This window comes from Abrus precatorius, unplaced genomic scaffold (assembly GCF_003935025.1).
Source record: "Abrus precatorius isolate BTA unplaced genomic scaffold, Abrus_2018 Scaffold3, whole genome shotgun sequence".
Classification (NCBI taxonomy): domain Eukaryota; kingdom Viridiplantae; phylum Streptophyta; class Magnoliopsida; order Fabales; family Fabaceae; genus Abrus; species Abrus precatorius.
This window is the reverse complement of record NW_020874373.1, coordinates 6617786-6624684: the sequence shown is the minus strand read 5'-3', so window position 1 is coordinate 6624684 and position 6899 is coordinate 6617786.

Here is a 6899-nt window from a genome sequence, read left to right as displayed (position 1 = left end):
TTCTGCAACCTTAGGAATCAGTTTATGTCAGGACTCGTGTGTGTGTATATATATATATATATATATATATATATATATATATATATATATATATATATCTGTAACTATTTTGTTGTGCTTGGTTTTCTGATTTGAGTTCAGAATCAGAAGCCTGTTTCCTCTGTTTTGAGATGTGTGTGGGAAGGAGAAAGAAGTGTGCGTGCGTTTGGAATGTGGTTTTGGTGACATTTGTTAGAGCGCGTGGTGTGCGCCAGAACATCGGGCGATAAATATTCTGCCACGTGTAAGAGATTCTGATGGCTGGATCATCCGCAGCGTGTCGGGAGATGATGTCACAGCTGATGTCATAAAAATGAGAATAGTTGTGATTTGTGCAATCCTATCCTAGTTTCAGTTTCACTTGTTTGCTAGCCTCCACGCACCAATTATTAATTCCATTTACTAAGGGATAAGTTAGTGTATAAGAAATACGTACAACTATAATTTTTACAACATTTAAATATATAGTTATGAATATTATTTTTTTATTTTTAATTTGTATTAAAATTCTAATTTTTACTGTTAAATTTTATTATGCTATAGAAGTAATACTAATTTAGTTAAAAATTATTATTAATAATATTATACTACTGCACTTAATTGGATTTTCTTCTTCTCATTATTGGTTGTACTCATAACCATAAAATGAGTTTAGATTAAAAAAATTAATTATTACTATTATATTTGTAAAATTTGTTAGTATGGCATAATTGAGTCATGCATATAAACATCTAATACCAAAATGTACGGATATTAAAAGTATTATTTTAAATTTTATAAAATATAAAGATATTAATAAATATCATAAGATTTTATTAAAGAATAAAGATAAATATTTAATATTAGTAAAATTTTATTAAAAATAAAATTATTTATTATATTTTTATAGTTTAAATATAATAACTGTGTATTTTTTTAATAAAAAATTTTTATTTGTGCATGCTTAGAGTTTAACAAAACTCATTATAATACTTGAAACACGTTCAATCATTATCATTCCCTCCCATTACAGGAAAGCTTAACAGATAACTCAGTTAGTGCTTTGCTTTATATGCGTTTAAATTTGTATTAAATATAAATGAAATTGAACTGCATGAGAAACATCGTCGGCGAAAGAAACTTTGCTGGTGGGAGATGACAATGGCCTTTTAAGCATGCCCGTGTTGCAATCGAGGATTATGCAGAAAAGGAGGAGGGAAAGATAAGGTTTAACTATTCTTATGTTTGGCATTAAATCTTTTTCAATCTTTATGTACTTATCCTTTGTCCACTTTGCGTGGCGATCATCTAAAGCGGTCCCGAGGGAGGGTCCAACCACTGTGTTTCACTGTTGTCAACCATGCCTTCCAGCATAACATATAAATTTAATGTTAATCAAACTTATCAACTTATCATCAAGATTAACTACACTTCATAAATCACTCACAGTGCAAGTTCACGTTTACTGAATAGTTCTGCGGGTATGGTTGGCGATTTCCAACAAACGAACACTTGTGATAGTACGTACAGGCTCACATGTCTTGGTTTATTTTATTAATTATTCGCATAATTAATTTAGTTTATGCTAAGATGGTAATTAGGAAAAATGGTTTTAAAATAATGCTAATGACTTAGATGTTTGAATTATGACACAGCAAACAAAAGTTATCTAAGATTGTAACTCGTTATTACTCCGATCAATTATATCATTTTATAGGTATATATGTTTGATAAGAGTTTGTCTTTTAAAAAGCCATGCCTATTTTTACAATAATATGTTGAAAAAGTGGATAAATCAGTGACTATTGTATTGTAATAAAGTGAACCGGATTCAGATATGCATTAAGTAGTATTGCTTTACTGTAATTAAAATTTTAAGACCACTTATTTTAGAAAGGAATAACGATGACTTCATATCCAAATACGATGATTTGGCACCCTTGCCATACACATTTCATGTAAGAAGAGAATAAAATAAAATAAAATTAATGTATTCTTTATATAAAAGAATTCACATTTCATGCTGATTAATTGTTCGTTGTGTTTGAGTTTCTACTTGCACTGATAGTATTAATATGAAATGAGCAAAAGTCTGAAAACAATTTTAACAATGCTTAAATGAAAATTCAGATCAGAAGCACTATTTCGTTTTTAAATTTTGGACAAGTAAAAATATATTTTTTAAGAGAAATATTGACCTCAAGTTTTAGACAACTAAAAGTAATAACTTTATTAAAAAAATATTTATTATATTGAGTGTGTGAAAATATAATAAATGTTATTCTTTTATTAAAAATTACTTCTTATAGATATGTATGGGTTGAGTTTAAATAAAACTATTTTTTAATTATGTTCATAACTTATTATATCACAATTTCAATATTAAACTTAAATTTAGCTTTTCATTAAAAAAAATTCATTGAATAAAACTAATAATATCCAGACACTTGCAAATTATTTTAGTTTTTTACAGTTGGATGATTAAATGGAAAAAAAATAAGTGTAATATTTTAAGTATTCATTAACATTTTATAATTAAAATCAAATTTTTATCTAAAAATTTAATATTATTTTTATTGAACAATTTAAAAACAAATAATGTTGTTGACCTTATCTCCTTTCTGTTTTAGCATTTATTGTTATTATAATTATAATGAATGAAGAGAAAATGGGTAACTCCAGTTATGTAAAAGACAATAGAATGTCATCTTAAATAGTTTAGAGTACCTGGGTCACTGAATTCGGGTTCTATCAAATCAGACAATATACAATAAATTGTTAAATTAATTATCTAAATGGTTAAACATCAACAAATAATATAAGTTTATACTTTTATATGCTTAAACTTAAAGCATTTATTTAACATTGTTAAACAATTTATGAACACAAAAACTCAATTAAAACCTTTAAAACATACAAATTTATTTGAAAAGTTACAAGTAATTGGTGACAAAATAATTGTTTTTTAGGGTGAGGGCCATGGTATAAATGCAGGAGTACAAGATTGCTGAAGCATGCATGCATGGCAGAGTGCAGTTGCAGAATGAGAAGTTAATGTTTGTGTTGAAAAGTGAAAGTTAAAATCAGAAGGAGAGAGAGGCCCAAATCTAATGGGCTAAGCCTATTGTGTGGCTATGGCCCCTTACACTTAATTCCTTGTCTCTCTTGTCCCAATCACAGGGCCCCATGCTCTTTTGTGACACCACACGTGTGACATTTATGAGCTGATTTGATGCCTTCAAATATTAGAAAGGATAGAATTTAGTTATACAGCCTTATGTATGTTTTCATGTTACTTTTTAATTCAAGTTATAGTTTATTTTAATAATTTGTATCAATATTAAATCTAATTTTTTATTGGAATGTAATTTTAATTTTAATTAAAAAATATTAAAACTATTTAAGTTATGGCATCTCAATCTTGTCTTCTTATAAATATTAATTTGAACTCTCATATTTGATTTTAAATCGTTAAAATAAATATTTTTTATTAAAAATTTTATTACATAAAAATATAAAAGTGTAAGAATATTGTTTAAATAAAAATTATTATTTTTAAATGCTTCAAAACAAACTTAACGGTTGAGTTTTTTTTTTTTTAATTTTGATTATATTATTAGAGTATGTCTATATATTGTGACTTTTATTTAAGTGATTTTTATTTATAATTTTAAAAAATAATTGACATTTTTAAATAAATATTATTAAATCAGAGGGACGATAAATTATAGATGTATAAAAATGATAGTAGATAGTTTTAGTTGTTAAAATAAATAAATACACATCTATTTGTTATCACATTTTTTATAAAATTATTATTTTAGGATGTATAGTTGAAATTTTCAACTAATAGATCAATGTAAGCTATATTAAGCCCCGAAAACTTAGGATAACAATGCTTTTAAAAATACATGTATATGATATTCGTGTGAGAATCGCTTGATTATTTCGTTTAATATAAATATTTAAGTAATCTTAATTTCATACGAAGTTAAAGTTAAGTATATACTAAAAAAAATACAGATTTTTAATTATTAATAACAAAAACTCATCATATTAAATATGATCGGTTTAAAACAATTCAAATTTTAAAACAATAAATAAGTGTTTGACATAAATTGAAGTCGATGTTGATATATAGCTATTACGTCGCTTTATGTCTTTTGTACTATCTAACAGCTGTTTTGATCATTTTAATTATGATTACTTTTTTTTAATAAAGATTTTTTTTTTTTACATAGTTCTAAAATTCAAATTTTATAATTGATGTTAATAAAATAGTTATAACAATTTTTTTTTTATTTTGATACGTGAGCTTTAAATTCACTTCAATTTGACCATAATGACATTTTTATTTTATGTTTGTTAGTTCCAAAAGAACTATCAACTAATGGGTATCTTTAGTGTTAATTTAGAAAATCCTTTTATAAAAAAAAAACAAGTGTTAAAATGGGTAAGATATAAATATTGTCTACGAACTGCAATTTCACAATTGCACGAATTTTCATTCCTTGAAAACTATCTATTCCTTTTATAAATACAATGGTAACAATTGGAAGAAAGTCAACAGACAAATCATAATTAATATAAAAATAAAAAGAGCTCTTATTGAAAAAAATGTTTATATAAAGTCACTTGATTTTTATTTTCACATAAAATTACGTCATTATTTTAATAACCACTTGAATTTATTTATAAGTTTAGTTGGAATATGATTAGTTAGATGATTTAATTGTTTTGTCACGGTTAGCTTAATTGTCAATGGAGTTTGACTTGAACAACAATTATCATGATGTCTAATTCTTGTAATATTATGTTAATACTTGATCAACATTAAATGATAATATGTAATTATTTACAATCCTTTTAACTATCAACATCTTCAGTCGTTTTAATTAATTTTTTGACAAAAGTTTAATTAAAAAGTTAATGGATTAAATATGAAAATAGGTTCAATTTTCTTTTAATTACTTTGGAACACAAATGTAATAGAATTCACTTCATTTTGTTAATCCTTCTAAGACAAGTGCATGTGAAAAAGAAAAGATGTCAAGATTTAAAGATGAAGTAAATGGTGAATTTTACCTTAAATATTAACAAAATTTTATTTGTATTTCTTCTCTCCCATAAAATATCATCTCCTTTAAAAAAACAAAACTATCATCACTTTTGTGTTGAAATAAACTTTTACTATATCATTTAATGATGTGGTTTCATTATTTGTTATCCTATGGACATTTTTGGTTTACACTATCTTATGGACTTCAAAAAAGGTATATAAGGAGGGAGATGGAAGTTTTTTGGGCCCAAAATTAGGAAGTGATTGAAATTAACCATTTTGACTGAACTATATTGGGCCTAGTAATCAGACCATTTTTCAATAAAAAAATAAATATGTTCGGCCGAAGAGAAAGAAATAAATGCCTGGACAAAAAATATAATATTAAAATTATAAATGTGAGGACATTTTTCAACAACATATTTTTATTTTTTATTTCTTAATAAGTACTTTAAGAGTGTTTGTTAATGATTTTTTTTATAATCTTAATACTAATAGTTTATTTATTTTATAGTTAGACATAGAGGATTAAATATTGTAGTTTTCAATGCAAGATACACGTTTAAAATTTATTTAACAGTTTAAAATCAATTTCATTAAAATAAATTTTACTCAATTTTAAAGCAATACAAAATTAATAATAAAACATGTTCTCTCCCTATTTGTACTAGGTTAAAATCTATGTTTTTGAAAACTATAAATAGTGTTATTTATGGTAGTTCATTGTTAAGTTGAGAGATGAAACTCTAGCTTTGTGATAGGGAGTGGAAGTGTCAAGAGAATAGTTGAGAGATCATTTATTAGAATTATGAAAGTACGAATATGAATATCTAAAATTTCTTATCAGCCTACTATTTAATGCAATTATCATTCAGATAGTAGATTTTATGTAAGATTCAATTTTTTATTTATTTATGGAGAACTAAAGATCTAATTCTATTTTTACTTAAATAAATTTCAATTCGTTTAACAGATTTCCTTGAGCAAATTGTCCTTAACCAAAAAAAGTCTAAAAAAAATTTGTAGCTCCTAAAAAGGTAAAACATTCTAAAATAGTAAACTCTACAATAAAAAGGGGTTGTGCTAGTTCTGTAAAAAAGTTAATTTCTTTTTGGGCTTAAAAAGCTTACTTAAACTAATCTATTATTCTTTTATATAAATGTGTTTTATGGTTAAAACTTGAATATGAAGCTCTACTATTTGCAAGAAAAGTAATGCAATTTAGGAGTGAAGATAGTTGTTATGCATCAAACGGTGTTATGTCTCATTGGTCCTCTCATGCCAGAATTTGCTCATAAATTCACTTTATTCTCTCGAAAATCACTTTCATTGTAATATATGACTTATGTGATTTTGATATGATATCTTTCGATTAAGAGAGAGAATGTGCATTTGGATGATGTTGACTTTTTCCATCTCAAATTCTACTAATCAGATATGGGACTGGTTTATTCAATGTTCTGTTTTTCCGATTTAGATCAGTCTTTGAATATGAAAAAAAATTGTATGTAAGTTTTGTACATCTCATCAATAATTAAGAATAAAAATAAGCTTTAAATTGTTAAAAAAATATTGTTATTATTAACGTAATAATTTTATAATATATTTAATTTGTTAATTTACATATAAATTTAAGCTCATTAAATTACTTGAAGTCAAGTTTTTTTTTTTAATTCTTTTGAAAAAAACAATTACAAGATAAATTTTTAATTAGACTTGGAACCTTAAAAAATGATTTATATGAAGTCAATAGATTAAACTCAAGTAGTATAAAGGCAAACACAAATTGACTTATTTTTACCATTACACATAATTTGATAAT